Raw genomic sequence first — 21,993 nt, forward strand, 5'->3', positions numbered from 1 at the left:
GTCTATGTCTTCTCTAAACTTAGGGTAGAATCTGTTGTCTATTATACTTGGCAATGCTAGTTATATTCACACATGACTGATAAATACCATTTTACTCTTCACTGATAGGAGACACTGTGCAACTAGAAGGGACTTTAATATTTCCACAAAACAGCAACTTTATAACACAGTATATTTTATATTGCCCTTGTTTCTCTTTCTAAAAAAATGAAGAGTAACAGTAACAATTTTTAAAATTTTTAAAAATTTTTAACAAATTTTTAACAAATCAAATTCTAATAAATCTAGTCACATAGGCTTGGTCAAAAATATACCACTGTTTTTATATTAGTATTTTTTTTTTCTATTTTAAATTTATATAGATAGATAGATGATAGCTAGCTAGCTAGCTAGCTAGATAGGTATAGGATGTGACATATAATACTGGATAAAACACAAAACAGGGAAATATATATGTGGGTTTCAAAAACTTTTATATCTATATCTGTATATCTATATATCTCTATTTATTTATATATCTACATATATGTATAGATATATATATCTGGGTTTCAAATAATTTTATTTCGTATATTGTAACAAAGTATCTTACTATGTAATGTAAAATTATAGTACTTTTAATATATGCAAGAATATGCATAATATTAAAAATGTGTTTTGTGTAATGCTCTGGTGTATATGCATACCTATGAGTACTTACCCCCACCCACCTCTATCAACACACACATTACATTTAAGCTATATAATGCTATATATACTGTGAGTTAAACATAGTTTTTATTTTCAGTGGCAACTCTGGATATTTAATAGTTATTTTCTAAAATGCTATTGTGAACAAGATTCAGATGGCTCATCCAACTGCCTTGGGAAAATATATGCATATTAAAGGATATTGTGGTAAAGGGAAATTATTGGAAGTGTATTTCTCATTCACCACTTCTCAACTAATTATATACAACATCGATGCATATATTGTTCTATATCCTGTGTGCTTGAGTGTGTGTGTATATAGTTAGTTTATTTTTGAAAGTGATCCTAGAGATTAGTAGTGAGGAACTAGAAAGGGAAAATAAGGAAGAAGAAAAAGCCAATCAAAGAGTACATCATCAAACGTTATTATCGTTATAGGCACCTGGGCCTCTATTTCTGAGAACATTTAAAGACTCATGTGGAATGCACCTCTGAGTTGTCCATCCTGGGGACAGAAAAGGGAGTACCCAGTTCTTCTACTGCATTAGTCAAGACTTGACCATGGGTTGTTATTGCCTTTGATCTTCCAAGTTTGTGCATTCAAGGGGTTAGGTTCCTCCTGATATCCCATACTTTGACATCAGAAAAATCGTAAGACACTAAGAGAGAGAAATATAGTTCAGCTGAGACAATCAACTCTAACTTGCAAAGCTTGTTATTGCAGTAATGGCTGGAATAAAAGGTGGAGCATGAGAAATGGCTGAAACACATAGGTCAAGATAGATAGATAGATAGATAGATAGATAGATAGATAGATAGATAGATAGATAGACAGACATATATATCCTTATATAGATAAGATCTTCATATGCAAGCATTTGTTTCCACCTAGTCTTTTTCCAAAAAAGGTTTTATTAACATTTTAAAGTACACATGTATGCATCCCTATATGTACATACACAAATGAAAATGATTTTCCATGGGAAATAAATGATTTCCCATGGTTTAAACCAAGGTGAGCAAACATTTCAGATAACACATTGAATTAAAATGTGCAAAGTACATCATCATTATCCAGGGCCATCTTGGTACAATCAAGCAAAGAAGCCAAACAGGTGAAACAACACCAATACAGGGGCTGTGTTTAGGGTCAGAATTTCAACTCTGTGGAAAGACCCTGGACAACACCAGTGGTAAATATTCTCGGCTTTGCAGGCTATAAAGTCTCCAAGTCTCTATTACAAGTACTCAGCTCTACCATTACAGGACAAAAGCAGCCTCAGGAAATTAATAAATGAGTGTGGCTGTGTTTCAATAAAGCTTTATTTACAAAAGCAGTTGGTAACTTGCTGGACCCCTAGTTTTAATAATGGGAAAAATAATTTTTGTAATATGAGATTACATATATATATACATATAAATATTACATATAATATATAATATATACACACATATTTGAGGTATTTATTAAATTATTTAATAAGAAGTTTGGAAAATAGAGATAATGAAGAGAAATCACTGAGCATGATCTGAGCATGATGTGTTAAATCCTATCAAGTAAAAACAGAATGAATGAGAGGTACATGCTGAGAGCATAGGCAATAACATTAATATTGGAATCAGGAAACTTAGTTCCTAATCCTTTCTCTGCTACTTCATCTTTGTCATTTTAGGCAAAACACTTAAATCATCTGTGCTTAAATTTCAACATTTTAAAAATTGGAACAATATTAGAAACTTGCAAAATTGTTGTGAAAGTTAAATGTAACTGTATGGAAATGCATCAACTCTGTGCCTGCCATACAATAAACGTTCAATAAATACCAGTTAAATCTCAATCAGATAGCTTACACAGAAGCTATGATCATTTAAGTTACTGAAACTGACCTCTATGTCCACACACGTTGTCTGTATCTACAACAATAAGGCCATTTTGCCTAAAATCACAGATCAGCTGTGTGAGAGTCAGCAATAGTACATTCTGCCAATGGTAGGACCCTGACAAAAGCCTCATGGAGGAATGTCTAGGCAGGAATTCAGGTATCGCAGCAGCATGAGGTAATTTCTGAGGCTTCTCTGGAACATGAAATTCTATGATCCTGAATCACATCTCTTTTTGCTTTGAGAAAATGTAATTAACATGGGGCACCTGGGTGGCTCAGTAGATTAAGCATCTGCCTTCGGCTCAGGTCATGATCCCAGGGTCCTGCTTCCCCCGCTGCCTCTGCTCCTTCCCCCTGCTCGTTTTCTCTCTCTCTCTCTCTCAAATAAATCAATAAAAAAATTAAAAAGAAATGTAATTAACAATAATATAGCTTCCAACTTTTGGTAACAGCTGAATTATAAAGCAAAAGCTACCTAAGAATATTTCAAAGCAGAAATGCTAGCAAGCAATTTATTTTGGCAAGTGAGAGTGCTGGCATCTTCCGTCCTTAAAGATTATTGCCTAATGGATCTGCTTCCCTAAGAGATAGGTAACTATGTGACTCTCTCAAAATGAGCTCACATTCTGGAAAAAAAAAAAAAAAACCTTTCCAGGAATATATCACTAAGGGATGGGGAATTCTCATCAATTTTTTCAATAGAGTCAGTGGGTTATGCATAACATCTTTTAGAATGGGTTTTAAACTTCAATATCATGGAGTGAGAATTCACAGTTGTAACGTTCACTTATCAAGGATCAATAAGCTTCATTCTGAAAACCCTTCCATCATCAGCAGGGACAGGAATCTCCCTGCAGTTGCTGTCTTTCTTAGCTGCAGTTTTGGAGTGCCCACTGTTTCAAGAAATAGTGTAAGCCCCTGCCAGAAGTGAGTGCAATTCAGCATGAAATCATTCTTCTCACAACATCACTTCTTTGGTAATGCATCTCCAAAGTCATTAAAGGTTTACTGAGTGCCTCTTAGGATGCTGCTTATGTGAAATGTGGTGAAGAGATGCAGAGACATGGATAGGAGGAGAAAAGGAGCTAGTATCACCCAATTTAGCTAGGTCAGTAAAATGTTTCAATAGAACCTTCTGGGAAGTGTTCGTATAACTATACTACCATTCAGTTATTTGGGTGATTTTCTTGTTGCAGACTGATGATAACTTTTCATTCATTAATTTAACCAACATTCATTGCCACTTAGTCTGGCTCATATCTTGGATAAATACAGAATTAACATGATAAATAAAACTCCATCTCTATTTTCAAGGAGGAAATACATGATTTAGGGATTATGAAATCACCATGAAGATGGTTATGTAATGGAGGTATCTCTTTGCTATGTATCTCACCTTCTATGTGGACATTTCTCAACAAATAGACACAGATAGGGAGGGGGACAATATTTGCAATAGTGTTAGATAATATTAAGTTCAGAACTTATGTACAGCCCCTGGTGATTGCCTCCTTCTACTAATTTATTCACTTGACTTTCCTGGTTTCTCCCCTTGGCTAATTCTTTTGGCTCTGTAACTCAGTAACTGTGACCTTCTCAACTCCATTATTTAGAATTTGAGTTTCAGTTAATTTTTTTTTATTTTAATCTTGGCACTGTTTCATGCAAATGTTTAAGTATGAGCACATGGCTTTATATACCAAATTTTCTGTGGGAAATGCAGAACATCCTCCCCACCTCCCCAGGGCATTCATCCAAGGACTCCCTAAATTCATACACCTCTACTCAAACTCACTAAAATTTTAGAGGATCTGGATAAATACACATGATGTGCAGGAAATGTAATCTCACAATCTTTCCTAGAGTCAGTCAAGTCATCCCAGAGGAGGAAATATTTGAGATGAGATTTAATAGACAAAAGCATTTTGCTACATAGATAAGTTTAAAAGAGCATTCCAGATGGACAGATTCTCATGTTCAATTGTCTAGAAAAATGCAAATATATTTCAAATAACCATAAAGTCACTGGGAATTGCCAAATTATCAAGTCAAAGATGAAGTGCTTAGGGAGACATGGTTCTATCATGAAGAGGCTTGTAGATCTTGATAAAGATTCAAATTATAATATATATCATCATGAACAACCAAAGGATGCCAACAAGACAGTGAATTAACAAACTGTAATATAGTCATCAATTCAAAGATGGGTTAAAGAAAGTAAAAAGCAGAAGCAAGAGACAATGACTAGAGTCAAGAGGCCAAATGGCAAGGGTCTGAAATATGACACAGTGGTCACGGATGGAGAACATGAAAAAAGTGGGTTTTGAAAATATTGTCTGGGAGCCAGTGTCATAATAGATGGCAAGTTGGCAGAGCTACATACAGATTAGGAGGTCAGAGAGAATCTGATTTGAAGACATTTATTTGGAAGTTTTCTGCATAGGCATAATAGCTGAGACCATTGACATAATTCAAATTGACTAAGGGAAACGTGCTGGGTGAGAACAGAATATCAGGGATACAGTCTAAGAATCAGGAACCACAATTCATTCAATATTTATTTTTTTTAAAGATTTTATTTATTTATTTGACAGAGAGATAGAGCACAAGTAGGCAGAGTGGCAGAGGGAGAGAGAGAAGCAGGCTCCCCGCTGAGCAGGGAGCTCGTCGCGGGGCTTGATCCCAGGACCCTGGGATCATGACCTGAGCTGAAGGCAGACGCTTAACTGACTGAGCCACCCAGGTGCCCCCATTCAATATTTATTGATGAGCCTTTTTTAGGCCTAAAATTGGGAAACCCTCAAGACTCTAACAAAAGAGGGGTGGGAGAGATGCAAGAAAAAGAATTTCACATTTAACGTATTTTGAAAATAACAACAAAATACAAAATGCCATCACTGAAGTTCACTTACTCATTTATCAGTTTATTTAATTAAAAAAAAAAATTCAGGAAGCACCTTGTATTTTGTCAGGCACTATGCCAGGCAACTTGGATGCAGCAGTGAGAGAATCACATAAACTTGCTTCTCAGCCTCTTGATGTTTTCTCCTTGTACTAGCTCCATGTACTATCACATGACTTCACCAAATTACAATCTGTGACACATGCTGTTGACAAAGAACGTCACTTGTGGACTAATGGGTGCTACAATTAATAACTAGAAAAATAAAATCTGACAACATAATGAGGATTATGAGAGACACAAAAATCTGCACTGCATTTCTCAGTGCTGGGGTTATGTGAGTAAATTCATGCATTCAAATAAAAACTTATTTTATCTTCTGATATAATTCACCTCTTGAGAGAGAAAACTAATCGACTGGGAATAGAGTGAATATGATTTCAATTGCATTGTCCTTTAGACTTTTACTAGAGAAGACAGTTGATGCCATAAGTGATTATAATGTATTCTGGATGTTCACCCTCATTGACATGAATACTCCGTTGTGTTCTATGGCTAAAAAACACACTCTTCCAAGATACAACTTTACTAACATTAAATAAAAATCTATATGGACTGCTTCCAGTTGTCTCTCTTATGACACAGGTGCAGATTTTATCCTGTGTCAACTTCTACCTATAGAAATGATACTTTGTTAATGGAAAGAGGAGGGGAAGGAAAAACAAGAACAAAAAATATCGGTTTATTATTTTGCCTAACTGGATACACTCAGCACCTGTGGTTTTTCAGACATATTCTAATATCATGTAGTGGGAATGTTTCAGTAGGACTTGTTGGAATAAACTTAAGACAGATGAACAAACCCAGGTTGCTGAGTTTCAAGAGAATCATTTGATGTCAAAAGCAATTCTAAGTTAGTACTGAACCAGAGTGTTTAGTTATCACTGGGGAACCAAGAGGTCCCATCTAAGGAAGGACACTGAAAGAAGAGAAAGTCCAGATGGATGGGGTATCTCAAAGTCCAGGGAGACAGGTGAGGCAGAAATCTGTGGTAGGCAGTAGCACTCCAAAGTGAGAAAATTACCAACTATGTTAAGACTATGTATTTTGTGGGTTTTTGCCTCTTTGCTTTTCTTTCTGTGTGTGTCTTTGTGTGTGTGCGTATTTTAGGGTCAGAGGAACAGGTAGCAAGAGATGCAGACAGATGTCTCATGTTAGGACTGGGTTTTACCTTTTTTAAATGTTTGTTTTGCTTGGTTTTGTTTGTTTCTTTGTTTTTCCAAAGATCTCAGCAATATGTCCAGATCAGGTACATAGCAAGTTGGCAAGTTGGCATAATTAAAAGGTTAGATTAAAATATTAAATTTCAATTAGAACAGAAACACATCATGTTTGGAGCATATATATATATATATATATATATATACAGTCTCTGTATGTTTACATGTGAGCTTTGTTTGAATCCTTTTTGGCCCTCAAAGAAAAGTTAAAACAAAAAGATGTTACCTCCAAATATTTCTAAGTGACATTATGTAAACAAAGTGTTTGGTGACTGTGTTTGTCTCCCTATCTATCTATAGCTATCTATCTGTCTATCATCTATCTATCCATCCATCATCACCATCACCATTATAATCTATGTTCCCTTTAACACAGTATCCTAAGGAAGGGGAGAAAAAAAAAACAAAAACATTTGATAATTTTAGAATATAGCCAAGTGACACTTGGGGAGATATACTATTTGAACCTTAGTTTCTTGTGAATAATGTTGTTTGAAAGGTATATATATGTATATAGAGCATTTATCCCATTGGTTTTGGTAGTTTGGTCTTTTGTGAGAGGTTTTTAGTTGGTTTCTGTTTTAAGGACATATAAACATACTTTTTTCATACCACCAATGAAATGGATTTTAACCCAAAAAACAGGAGGGGAAATTAAATTATGTAAAACTGGAAAGTTAATATTTATTTATTTTTATTACCCTGAACTGAAGATGATGACATTTATAAGGTTAATCCTTAGGGCAGTCATTCTGTAGGATTCTCAGTATATGTAGATACTCTTGCATTGTGCCAGAGCTCTTGGAAAGACTACATGCATTTTCTCCCAAGGTGACTTTACTCAGATGTTCTATGGTACATAGATACAGATGATTGCACAATCCAGAATTTACTTGTGTGTGTGTGACATGTTTACATCTTTCAAGAAACATTAATTGAAATAAATAAGTATTATATATGTACTTACATGTTAGAGAGGCAACCAAAGTTGGTATCATTGCCTCTTGTTTCTTTTCTGCTTGCTATTTCTCTCTATAAAAATATAACCATCAGTGCTTCAAGGAAACCTATAGGTCATTTAGCATAACCATCTCAAATTACATAGTTGAGAAAATTAATGTCCATAAAAGTAAACCGACTTGTGGTAAGTCCTACAGCAGGAGTAGAATGCATGTATCCAATTTTCACTCCAACTACCCCCAAAAAAGTCATTTTCCTCAGAGACTTTATCTGTGATCAACAGTTACACTCTATCTAAAAAATGTCTGAGGCAACTATTCAAGTTCCTGTGACTTTTTCTAAAACTGAGTCACTCTAAGGAAATGAGGACAAAATTTTAACTTTCTATCATTTATAACTTGAATTAGGATCCAGCAGCATTTCATACTTTTACAATAAATCCTGATGCTGGATATTGAAGAACCATAATCGAATTCAAGCAGTTTTATTTTCTTTTTCTTATCTTTTACTGCCAAGCCAAAGGCATCTCTAACATTCTACTAATAGCTACACAGGAGTTAGCTGCTATGAAATATAGGTAGATTAATGGAGAAGTAGTAATGATAACAACAACGACAATAAATACTTATTGTATTTAATATAATACTTACATTAGTTTGCTAGGGCTGCCATAACAGTACCATAAAATGGGTGGCTACACAGCAAAAATTTATTGACTCTCTTAGAAAGGTTAGAAGTCCAAAATCAAGGTGTCCACAGGTTTTTTTCCTTCTGAGGGTTGTGAATTTATTCCATGCCTCTCATCTAGCTTGTAGTGGTTTTCTGACAACCTTTGACATGTTTGGCTTGTAGAAATATTACTCTGATAGCTGCCTTCATCTCCAGCTATTTTTCTTATGTGCGTGTATGTCTCCAAACTTCCCTCCTTGATAATGACACCAATCATATAGGACAAAGGTCCACCATAAAAGTCTAATTTTAACTCTATTACATCTATAAAGACCCTGTCTCTAAATAAGGCCACATTGTGAGTTACTGAGGGTTAAGACTTAAAAGTACGTATTTTTGAGGGACACAATTCAACCCATAACAATAACAATGAGTAAAAGAACAATAACAATGATTAAATTCCCAAACATGTTTAATAATCACAACTCTGAGAGTAATGTATTAGTAGCCTAATTTTATAAAAGGAAATAAAAAGTTGATAACTTTTCTAAAGCCATGTAACTAGCAAGACATTCATTTGCAAATGATGGTGACTTTGCACATCAAGTCACATTTGGCAATGACTGGAAACATTTTAGTTGTCATTGAGGATATTCTACTAGAATCTGGTGGGTAGAGTCCAGGGATGCTCATCCTAAACCTTCTAAAATGTACAGGACAACATCCCTTCCCCAGTAGAAAAGAACCCAAAATGTCAACAATGCCAATGTTGAGAACTCTTGGTATAAGAGTACAATCCAGGCCTGAAACACATCAGACTAACCCTAAGACCTGTGTTCTCAACTACTAAAGGACAAAATCAGTAGTAGGAGGACTTCTTGCCTGTCAGGAGCTAGTGTTCTGAGTTTGTGTATAAGTGGTCAGGAGAGCATGGCTCAAAATGGTGGGAGTGGAAGTCTACTTTTCCTTAAAAGCCTCATAGGCATTTTTCATCCTAACATTGATTTTTTTAAGTTTATTTTGCTGTTTCAATGTTAGTAGTAATGTAAATTTTCAGATAATATTGGAAAAATGCAGAAGAGTTGAAAAATAAAAATTGCCCACTTATTTAACTACACAAAGCCACCCATTTGATATATTTTAATATATTTCTTTCTGGGCTGTTTCTTTAGCACTCATTCTGATGGTTTTGGTCATATTGCATGTGTGCTATAATTTAGTGCCTAAATTTTAAAAAATAACAGAGTATATAGTATTTTTCTTATATGTGAAATCAGTATTTTGAACAAATTCATGTAGTTTTCCATATACAAGTCATATTATTTCTGTGTATTAAAATACCTTAGACATTAGGTGGTATCCAATTTTTTTTCTTTCTTTTATTTTCCTTTTCTGTCTTTCCATCTTCCTTCCTTCACTCATTACGTGTAATTTACTTTTTCTTATAATATTTATCTCTCTATAAAACAGATAGCCAGAATTAGGATTAATAAAGCAAATAGTATAAAAAGTATTCTTGGGGCACCTAGGTGGCTCATTTGGTTAAGCATCAGACTTGATTTCGGCTCAGGTTATGATCTCAGGGTTGTGAGATCGAGCCCTGCATTGGGCCCCACACTGGATGTGGAATCTGCTTAAGATTCTTTCTCTCCCTTTCCCTCTGCCCTCCCCACCTACTCTCTCTCTCTTAAAAAAAATTCCTAAATTATTTTGTCATATTCTTTTTCCAAAGTGTTCATCTATTTTTCCTCATCAGGATGTGCATGTCTGTTTTTTTTTTTTTTAACCTTTTCCAGTATTGAACATGATGATTTAAAGGTGAAAAGGCATATTTCATTTTCCTGACTTAGAGAAGTCTATTACTTTTTCTATGGTAGCCATTATATTTTCACACCCATATTTTGTATATCTTTATGTTTTCTGTTTGTGTAAGAGAACATCTGTGTGGCTTTTATGCACCCCATTCAATAGTGATATTTTAACATTTTACTGTCAAATTTATTTGAGACTCAGTTCAATCTATTTTTTCTTCCATTACTTATGCATTTTATGTAATTTTAAATTATAAATGTTATAATTAATGTTATATATATAATAATTAAATTATAAATGTAATTACAACAACATGGGTGGATTTAGAAAGTATAATACTAAGTAAAATAAGTCAATCAGAGAAAGAAAAATATCATATGAGTTCATTCATATGTGGAATTTAAGAAACAAAACAAATGAACAAAAGGGAAAAAAAAGAGAGACAAACCAAAAAGCACTCTTAACTATAGAGAACAAACAGATGGTTACTAAAGGGGAGGTTAGTGGGGGAATGGGTTAATTAGGTGAAGGTGAATACTTATTGTGATGAGCCCTGAGTAATGTATAGAATTGCTGAATCACTATATTATACACCTAAAGCTATGATAACACTGTATGTTAACTATGCTGGGATTTAAAAAAATAAAATTAAAAAGAGAGTTGGGTAAAATCACTCTTTACTGAAATGACAATGAGACAGGTAAGGAGAAAAGAGCAGGCTAATTTTTTCAACAAATGTGGCAGATGAAGGAATTGTAGCTGCCATAGAAGGGAAGGAGTCAAAACATAAATGGCTTCCAAGGAGGAAGACTATTAAGAAGTTGGGTAATTTGCCCTATCGAACCCTTGAGGGACTCAGAATTTGGAGGTGAGGAAGGTGCAAAAACATGGGGATTCTTTATGTATGTGTGTGTATATATATATTTTTTTCTTTTGTTGAGCAGTTAACATCTCACAGGTTTCCTTTTCATGCCACACTCTTGGAAGATTACTACTTCCTCTCCCACTGATTCTTCTTTCTCACCAGAGAAAACAAGCTTGCTATATAGAAATATTTAATCAAAACATTTACACTCAGCCATGCTAGTCGAAGTGCAAAGCTAAGATGGAAAGACAGTTAAAGAAAAGTGAAAAAAAGTAATGGTCTATATATTATACTGTGGGACATTTTCTTCATTATCCACCCTAATCACAAAATTTAGGAAGCATGGCCTATGCACACCAAAACAAGAAATTAGAGGATTTTTCTGTAGAAAACTGCATGATCCCAATAAATACCCCTACATGATATTTCCAGGACAATGTCAAGCATGTATATGTAAACAATAAACAGAGGATCCCTGACCATCACTAATTCTCCTACACACAAGTTTTGGTACTTTGTTGAATAGACAGCCAAGAATCACCAGATGTTTCAGGAAATCCTCCAACATGAAAAAGACTAATTTAAGCAAACAGAATATGATAAAATGCAAAGAACAAATAAAAATGAAAAAATCTTTAAATATGAAAATGATTTATACATAAATAAAATAAAATCTGTATGTCCTTAATCATTTGAAAGTTAGAAAGATAACATTGAAAGAATTTACAGAGTAAGCCAAAAGCAGAGAGATATGGAAAATAGGAGAGACAAATAAAAAAAAAAATTGATCAGGAGGCTCAACATTTAATTCAACAAGTTTTAAACAGAGAAAACAGTAAAAATAAAGGCTAGGAAATCCAAAAGGATCACCAAGAACCTAAAGAAAAACAAACTATTGTGTGCATGCGCACACACACACACACACACAGAGTAACATGCAAGCATGCACATCAAGGCATAGAACTGTGAAGTTTTAGAATCACCAAGGATAAAAAGGTAATCCTTAATGCCTTCTAAAGAGACTAGCAGGTCGGGACACCTGGGTGGCTCAGTCGTTAAGCATCTGCCTTCAGCTCAGGTCATGATCCCAGAGTCCTGGGATCAAGCCCCACATTGGGCTCCCTGCTTGGTGGGAAGCCTTCTTCTCCCTCTCCCACTCCCCCTGCTTGTGTTCCTGCTCTTGTTATCTCTCTCTCTCTGTCAAATAAATAAATAAAATCTTAAAAAAAAAAGAGAGAGACTAGCAGGTCATGTACAAACCAATGTAAATGCACATAGTATTGGACTTGCCAACATTAATACTGGATAATAAAATATATTGCAGCAATGTCTTCAGAATTCTTATGAAAAAAAAGCAGCTTCCTATATTTCTATATCAAACTGATCATCAATGAAATGAGAGAGCAAAACACGGAAGGGCTAAAAATTGTATATATATATATATATACATACATACACACACTGTATGTTTTTGGTAAGTATTGAATAAGATGTGAATTCAGCTATTTCATTATGGTTATGATATCCTCATGTATATTACAAGCTACTGCCACCCCTTATTCAACATTTAGTTTACATCAACCACTATGCTAGAAGTGGCTATCTATTACCTCATGTGATTATTACAGCAGCATTATAAGGCAAGTACTGATCCTCAGAGTAGTTGAGTAACTTATCAAAGTTTATACCACAGAGAGTTAGAAAAGCTAGGATATGACACTAGATCTATCTGAGATTCAAAACATTTGTTGGAAGCAGGAGGATGAACAGCATTAGGAAACATTGAACACCCCTTACCAGAAAGGCCCCCATCTACTTGTGGGCGCCTCTTGTTACAGAAACTGTTTCTTTCCCCTTGGTCTAGGGGCATCACTTGATCAGGTGGACATTTCCATAGTGACACAATGCTGGGCTGACAACAGTCTGTTCAGAGAATTTTTTGTTGGCTATCTATCTATCGATCTATCTATCTGGGCAGGAGGGAGGATGGGCATCTAGAACTCTTTTGTCTAGTTTAATTTCACCGCACTTAAAAATAAACCCTGCCCTATAAATATGGTTGGCACCAATGATCTATTATCTGTAACTGTCTAGGAACGAGGGTAGTCTGCTCACAGAGCATTATCAGCTTATCTTCTCCTCAGCACTCAGTCAGGGGTAGGGTAAGCTGTGCCAGCTGGAGCTCAACACATAGAACTCATCCACTATTAATAAATTACTTTTCAGGCACTTAGTTTCTTCCAGTGAAGTCCCCATGCAGTAGTGGACTGAAATGAAACATAGAATTCAGCTACATTCTCTTTTCTTACATATGACAAAATAAGGCTTACAATATTCTTTACACATCAAGATTATTTGGTGCTGGAACATAAAAACAACAAAATGACATTTCTTCCAATACATTTTTTATCTTTAAAATTATTTTTTTTATTTTCAAGTATGCACAATATACCTTCATGCTCTGTTCCCAGTCTCTATTCATACAAGGAAGAGAAGACTTGGCATTGAGAGGCAATTTAATAAAGAGCAAGTAACAGACATTATATGCCAAATCTCAGGACCAAGCATGAGATAATGCACTGTAACTGACATTTTAGTGTTATCTGGCTAGCCTTGTTAAGCCACCCAACCTTATTGGACCTCAGTTTTTTCATGCACAAAGTGAATGGGTTGGGTGAAATCAGTATTTTTGAAGGTGGAACACTGCACTAATATGGTGAGATAATTTTTCAAGAGTCCAAAGATAATGAAATAGAAACAAAATAATAAAAATATAACCATCAAGATTTGGAAATGGTTTACTTTAAAAAAATAAAATGATTGGTTTCAGTTTTCCACTTTAAAATATTTGTTGTTTGAGATAATAAGAGAACACTTTAAGCTGGCTCACAAAAAAAAGGGGGGGATTTGATTATAACAATATTTACGTCTTAATTTCACAGACTCCAAAGCCTGAGAAGTAGTATAGCTAGAGGATATAGAAACTGGAACACTATCACTGATCAGACATCTTCTCCGTCTCTCAAGATGTATATTTTATCTTTTCTTTCCATAATGTGACTCTTTCTCCTGCCTTGCTCTGCATTCATATATGGCTTAGCTCCTTATTCTACATGTATTTGAGTGTTTGTACAACTTAGCTTACATTGTCAATTGAGAGAATTATACAGATACATATTAAGCTAATGAATTTTCTGGTACACACAGCTGCCTACATAGGGCCTGTAAACTGAAAAAGTTAAATAGGCAATGGCTGGCCATCTTGATATGCTTTCTTAGTACGTAGATCTACAATTAAAATTTAAATTGTGAAAAATCTGAAATTTACTTTATCTAGGTCTGCAGTGAACAGAGCGATATTAGTTCGTTCTTAATGCATGTGGTGACTAGGTATTACTGTAGTGGTTTATACTGTTGCTTTTTTGCCCAAATAGACATTTCCCATATGTGGTGTTTGCAAATATGGTTGTTATTTGTCTTGCAAAAGGAATGATTGACAATCCCTAAATGCAATGATCCCTACCTTTCCTTTGGGTTTTGGAGTTTTATAAAGGTATAAGACAACTTCTGCTGAGGGGATATCTTAGTTGATTTTTTTCTTCAGTTCAGCACTTAGCTTGTACCAGGCATGGTGTTTAAAACCAGTGACACACGGGTGAAAAAGCTGAAATATGTTTGTTTTTTGTTTGTTTGTTTGTTTTTAAATTTTATTTACTCATTTGCCAGAGAGAGAGTACAAGCAGGGGAGTGTCAGGCAGAGGGAGAGGGAGAAGCAGGCTCCCCGCTGAGCAGGGAACCCAGTGTGGGACTCGATCCCAGGATGCTGGGATCATGACCTGAGCCTAAGGCAGTCACTTCACTAACTGAGCCACCCAGGCATCCCAAGGCTGAAATATTCTTAAGAGGCCTACAATGTGCTAGCAGAGACAGACAAAATAAATGATGCCAATGTTTTATTGTAATAACCATACCAAGCTTTAATAGTGGAGCTCCTGAGAAACCTTCAGTGAGGACTGTCCTAAAGAAATAATGTGGTATTGTATCCTAATAAGGAATTGAGTTCCATATGATGAATATTGTAGGGAGAATAAACACTATGAATAGAAACATAAAGGCATGACATGAACAGGGTTGACCATACAGTGTTAGAGAAATGCTGAGGTCAGTTTTGTAGTTGCAAGGACAGTTTTGGGGTGGGAGACAATAAATTACCCCAATGAGCATTTGGATTAATTGAATTAAGACAGTCTTCTAAGGAGAAACTGACAATGAAGTCTGCCTTGGCTCCCCTTAATCTTCTCACTATGGATTTGCTGTCAGAATTTTGCTACCTTTAATGAATTGCGAACACTGTGTGTGTAATTTCACCCCAGAATTCTTCTTAGAGTCAACTCTACTAACATATTTACCATACATCCAGCCAGCTTTGCATCTTTGAGTTGCAAGTTAAGATACCCTAAGGTTGATGAGAAGAAGCTCCCTGTACAAAGACTGTGAGGGTGATTTGGCTCTTCTAGTTTCATTCTTTCCATCCCCTGCCCAAAAACATCTGACAGAAGACCTTGGAAGCTAGTAAGAAGCCCTTGTACTAGAGAGGGATGCTGACTGAGAGCAGATAAGGCCCAGTCTGGGAGGGGCCTCATTAAAGTCTTGCTTTAAAATATGGATTTAGTAAGCATCAAATGTCCTCTTGTGTAGCCCATTAGAATGTTTCCCACAAAACTTCAAAAAAGAAATATACTAGATATGTAAGATGTAAATCATTCTCCCATATCTCCTCATCTTTTTGCACAGTGCTGGGTAAGTAGTAAGACTCAATAAATGCTTGTTTAATTGATGATATTGGCAGCTCATTCACTTTATTCTAATTAAATTTCTCTAGGTGTAAAATGGCTTTTCATTGAGCACATTTCAGATAGAAGTTTTTAGACAGAAACAATGGAGCCACAAAATGAACTCAAATGCTGTTTGGTTTGATGAGTGCATTTTATTATCTGCTGTTTGCTAGCAATTAGATACCAAAAATCTGAAGTTTTGTAAACACAAGGGGGATTAAAGTAGGGTGAGCTCACCAACTATTTGTGATGCTTTTCAAAGCAATTCGGTTGAACTATCTTGTTTCTTATTGCTTGTTTTGCTTTGTTGTAAAAGATTCTTTGAAGCATATCTGCTCTCTCAGAGGAACTTGGTGAAAGTGGCATTTGAGTATTTAAGAAAAGAGCCTCAGGACATATAAATAGACTCTCATTTATCCAGAGGAGAGTAAGTTTGGAAGATCTTCTTGCACAACCCACTTCAATCACCTCCCCAAAAGATCTTCATTTCAGCTTCACTGGTGAATCTGGGAAGCTCTTATGTGTTTTGTCACAGCTGTGTGTGAAATATTATGTAATTAAATTTTACATTACATCAGTCCAACTGCATAATAAAATGTCATCTGGTTAATTTTGGTTTCCAAATGTACTTTATAACCAACTCAGAGAAAATATTACATGTGATTCATGCCACAAATTGTTATGTAGGCATGTACTAGCATATTTATGGTATTATACTGCATGCCAAATGATGCACTAAATTCAAATATGGACATGCTAATTTCCCTTGTGTTGACAATATGAAGTTCTAAGCATTATTCTTTAATCAGAACACAACCAGTTCACTGAAGTCATAAAGTGGACTTCTCCCAAATCTGCTTGCTTCCTTCCTTTTTTCAAAGAAGTAAGCTCATTAATTCTTCAAAGTATCGGTAGACAAATGTTCTTAAAAGATTTTATATATATATTATATATATGTATATATATATATATATCTTACAAATTCACAGTTTAATTACAGAATGGGATGCAGGGATATTCTGGAACAAATATTACTTATCTGACTATAAATGTCTTTGATAGTCTTCCTTGTCAAAATTATTAGAAAATAATACAGGTAAACAAATTGCCTGGATATGGGAAATGCCTGAGATTTGGTATGGTGTTTAATCAGGCTGTCTTAACCAGAAAAAAATGGAAGTGATGATATTAAAGAGTATTTTACTGTATAATGAAAAAAATGTGCCCTTAATTTTATTCTTTTTCCAGAATTTAGAAATTATCTGGAAGAGAATAATATTAATTGTGCTTATACTAGGTTCTATGCATTGGGCTTTGTAAGTGTTATCTAATTTTATTATTACCAAACCTATTGTGGTTGGCTTAACTTTTTTCATTCTTTTTTTCCTTGTTTTTAACATGAGAAAAACTGGGATTTGGTCAGGCAGCTACATTATGATAAAAGTGTAACTATTGGGTAGATTCCAAGATGACATATAGGTAACAAGTGAGTGGAGAGTGTACCAGGTACCATGTTATTTAAATTAAATGTATGGATTTATCAGCACTCAAGTACTAGTTCATTTATTTATTTAACAAATACTATCAGCAGTTCCTTGAATACAATGGAAACAATGAAAACAGTGGTACTAGGGATAGTGGCCAGAGGGTAGTTTGGGAGAACTTTAGCTACTTTATTAGGACTCCAACATTACTGTCAAGAGAGTACCACTAATGTGTACTATAATATGAATGGTCCCTCCTGGAGTTATGCAATGTAATGTAGCAGCTCCTCTTGTAATTTTGTCAGTGCTGATTCCCCAATCCATGCAAAATAAACAAATAATCCAAGTAATAAAGAGTTTACTATGCAAATGTAGCCCCCAGGAAAAATCACTAATACACAGATTGACAACTCTGAGGTCCTCTTATACAGATATGTTAGATTCTCTAATCTTAATGAGCTATTAACACTGATCAAGACAAAATTTGTTTGTTATGTTTGAAAGTTTGGAAAGATTCTTTGTTATTTACATATATTCATTCTCATTCATTTTTTTTTAGTCAACATTGCTTCAGTAATAAACACATCCCATGCATTATTGTAGTCACCAGGGATGCAATTGTCAAAATAAAACAAAGTCAAATCCATCTATTTTCTTAGCGATCTCACATGCTGGGGGGAGGGGAGAGTTAGGATAATTAAAAAGTACATTTTTAGGGGCACCTGGGTGGCTCAGTAGGTTAAGTGACCGACTCTTGGTTTTGGCTCAGGTCATGACCTCGAGGTTATGAGATTGAGCCCCACATTGGGCTCCACACTTAGCACTGAGTCTGCTTGAAATTCTTTCTCCCTCCCCCTCTGTTCCTCCCTGTGCTTGTGCTCTCTCTCTTTCTATTAAATAAATAAATAAATAAATAAATAAATAAATAAATAAATAAATAAATAAATCTTTTTTAAAAGGGTACATTTTTATAGAATGTGATAAGACTTTATATGAAGAAAGGGCAAGATGCAAAGAAAGCTCCTTGGAGGGACACCTAACACCACTGGGGGGTAAAAAGAAAGGCTTCTGGATTATTCTTTATTTGTCCCCCAGATCCATTTTCTACCCTTCTCTGTTTTGTCTTGATCTATGCTGTCTAAAGAAGGCAACTCCTGAGTTCCCATACTCTCTAACTTCTCTTGGTTTTGGCCAATGGGAGGCATCAACAGGAGATAAAAAAGGCACAAGAAGAGAGTATATAGGGATTATGCTCCTTCCTCTATGCTTTTCTGTGGCTCTGGAAATGGTTTAATTCCCCTATAAATATAGTTGGGTGGACTTTTCCCAAAACTCCCATTCATACTACATTCTAGATAACTCAGTCATTCCCCTTACATTACCCATTCGAGCAGTGGTAACAGCTTCCAGCTATCATAAGCCCACATGTGACTCATCATCTCTTCTTGGTTTCCATAGCCTTATCTACAACTCTGTAAATAATTCCTCAGTTACATTCTCTTTAGTTAAATCATTCTGTGTGTGCCATAATTTCCTTTCAGGTTCTAGATGAGAGAGTTTCATTAAAAAGATAAGCCTTAGATAGTCTGTAGACTACACCAATGAAGAATGTTAGCTTTATAGTTAAATAAACTCAAGATGTTCAGTGTACAGCTTAACTCTGTGAGGAATTTATATTGGTCTCTCTAAAGCTCAATCTTCTCATCTGTAAAATCACAAGATCTGGAAAGCCATGAAAAAAGTTTTGACTTTGTCCACAAGGCAATGAGAAGCTGCTTTTATAAGCAAAGAGATGTCCTGACTGTTTCATGATGTCAAAAAGATTATACTAAGATTTTTGGGCCAGAGAGAATAACGTGTATAACACTGAAAGCCAGAAGACTGAAACTTTTTTGTTTTTGTTCTTAAATTTTAGACAGGACAATTCTATAAGGGTGATAAGAGAAGATCGAAGGGTTGATGTTGCTTGTGCAATGTTGGGTGAGTGGCTTTCATCTCATTTCTAACTCCCTCTCTCTCTCTCTCTCTCTCACTTTCTCTCTCTCTTTTTTTTTTTTTTTTTCATTTGCTTTCATTACACTGATGAGTCAGCCTATCAGGAAAATGGAAATGTGGTTGAAAGCAGAGATGGGTGTAGTATTTTTACTAATCAAGGCCTCAGGAAGCCTAGATAGAGTAGAATTGAGAATTGTTGGTGAATCAGTAACGTGAAAGGAAATTGTAAAGACTTGAAGACTTAATAGGGATTACATTTCATATGGCAAGAACCAGTAATCTACAACATATTCAGTTGATCTGGGGCAGTAGCTCATGATCCTAATGGTTGAAATTAAGTAATAATAAATATATCCAATAAGAGAACTAAATTAGATACAAATACAGCTATCTAGGGAAGCTTCATTTGAAGTTGTGGAGAAACTAAAAAATGTGGATTCTGGTAGTGACTTTATAAATACTTTGTCTGTGGAAAGTAGTATATAAATTAAGATTGAGAATATATTTGACCCTTAAATCACATGGGGATTAGGGGTGTTAAACTTCCTCCCCAACACAGTTGAAAATCCATGTATAACTTTTCGCTTCCCAGAAACTTAACTACTAAAGCCTTTTGATGACCAGAAGCCTTACCGATAATATGAACAGTCAATTAACACATATATTCATGTTATATGTATTATATATTATATTTTTATAATAAAGTAAGCTTGAGAAAAGAAAATGTTATTAAGAAAATCATAAAGAAGAGAAAATACATTCACAGTAGCATACTGTATTTACAGAAAAATACCCATGTACAAGTTTGAACAGTTCAAACCCCTGTTTTTTAAGGTTCACCAGGCTTTTCATATAAAATAACAAACACATAATGTAGGGGATATGTTGAATATAAATTAGTTTAAAAGAAGAAAGGAGATGCTACCTTATAAAAGAGTTGAAATAACAGTAATATAGCAAAGTGGTTAAGAACATGATCTATAAAAATATTCAGACAAAACTGAGCTTGAGGGGCGCCTGGGTGGCTCAGTTGGTTAAGCGACTGCCTTCGGCTCAGGTCATGATCCTGGAGTCCCGGGATCGAGTCCCGCATCGGGCTTCCCCTGCTCGGCGGGGAGTCTGCTTCTCCCTCTGACCCTCCACCCTCTCATGCTCTCTGTCTCTCATTCTCTCTGTCTCAAATAAATAAATAAAATCTTTAAAAAAAAATAAGATATAAGAATTATTTTTCCACTTTATAAATGAGGAATAAAGTACATTTTTCTAGGTTATTCAGCTAGCAAATTGCCAGGATTGAATTTATGTCTATCCAACACACTAAACCTGTTAGTTCCTATTACTTGTGCTAGACATCTGATACTTTCTTCCTAAGACTAAAGAAGAAGTAAAGAGAGAGAATGAATTGTACCAATCCAGGTAAAATGCTTATGTCTAGTACATGGGCAGTGACTATGAGAATAAATTCAGTGTTTAAAATGATGGAGTATAAAAATAAATAAATAAATAAATAAATAAAATGATGGAATATAAAAGAAAACATGGAGGATGCATCCAGGACAACCAATGCACTGATAGTTTTTATTTCAAAAGGAGAGCTCAGAGAACATGGGAAGACAAGAATACTTAAAGAAATAGTAGAAGTATGCTAAAAATGATAATAAATAATAAAATAATTCAAAAAGATCTTATTTGAATAGTAAGCAAATTAACCTAAAGAGTACATGCTAGACACATTAGTATATATTCATATATATTCATTCCAATTTTTCAATATTCCATCCTTCAGAAGACTATCTTTCTCCCATTCCATGTGGTCCTAATTGAACTGCCAATCTTAGCAACCTATCTAGCTCTGTGAAGATAGACCATAACATAGGGCCCAGTAAAACACACTCTCTATTTCCCCAGTGATTTTCATTGTTAACTCAAGTATTAATTCAAAGGCAGTTGCATCACTGAGGCTAAACCAAGCAGAGGAGTCTTCTCAGAAGTTGATCTGCAGCAATTGGATGAAGAAACTCTATTTTTACAAGACAAATTCTAAGGCTGAGGAGTGTGGCTATGGAGCTGTGACATACTTTTTAACTGCTATATGTGGAAAGCTTGTTTTCACAGTAAAACTGGGTAGAGCTAAGCAGAAAGAGAAGACAGAGGGAGGCCTATCACTTCATGACCCAGTTCCAAACTGTGAGAAGAAAGCGCCTGCAATTCTCCCTTTCAATCTGTGAGCTACCTTGGCATTCTTCCCAGGAAACAAAGGCATTTTGATGAAATCAACCACTGAAGACATGCCTTGATAAAAATGATGGATTTCAGGATAAAGGGCAAAAACTACAAATATGCATACATTTTTTTAAAAAGTAAGTAGGTGATGTACAACAAAACAAAATTCAAGATAGCTTCAGATTTTTCCTTGAACTAAGACCCAGAAAATAGAACGTCAAAGACTAAATGTTTGAGTAGACCCAAAGGAAGAGTACTGAAATGAGTGCATCTTATTCTATGATAGTGGAGACACATTACCTGCTCTTCTCCATCAACATTGTAATTTCCCAGTCCAGGTATTGTCACCTCTTGTCATTTCCTCTATTACCATCTCCCTGAACATCACTGAGCTC

Source organism: Mirounga angustirostris, unplaced genomic scaffold, assembly GCF_029215605.1.
Source record: "Mirounga angustirostris isolate CCGP_5_RB_7025 unplaced genomic scaffold, mMirAng1.0.hap1 SCAF_16, whole genome shotgun sequence".
Taxonomy (NCBI): Eukaryota; Metazoa; Chordata; class Mammalia; order Carnivora; family Phocidae; genus Mirounga; species Mirounga angustirostris.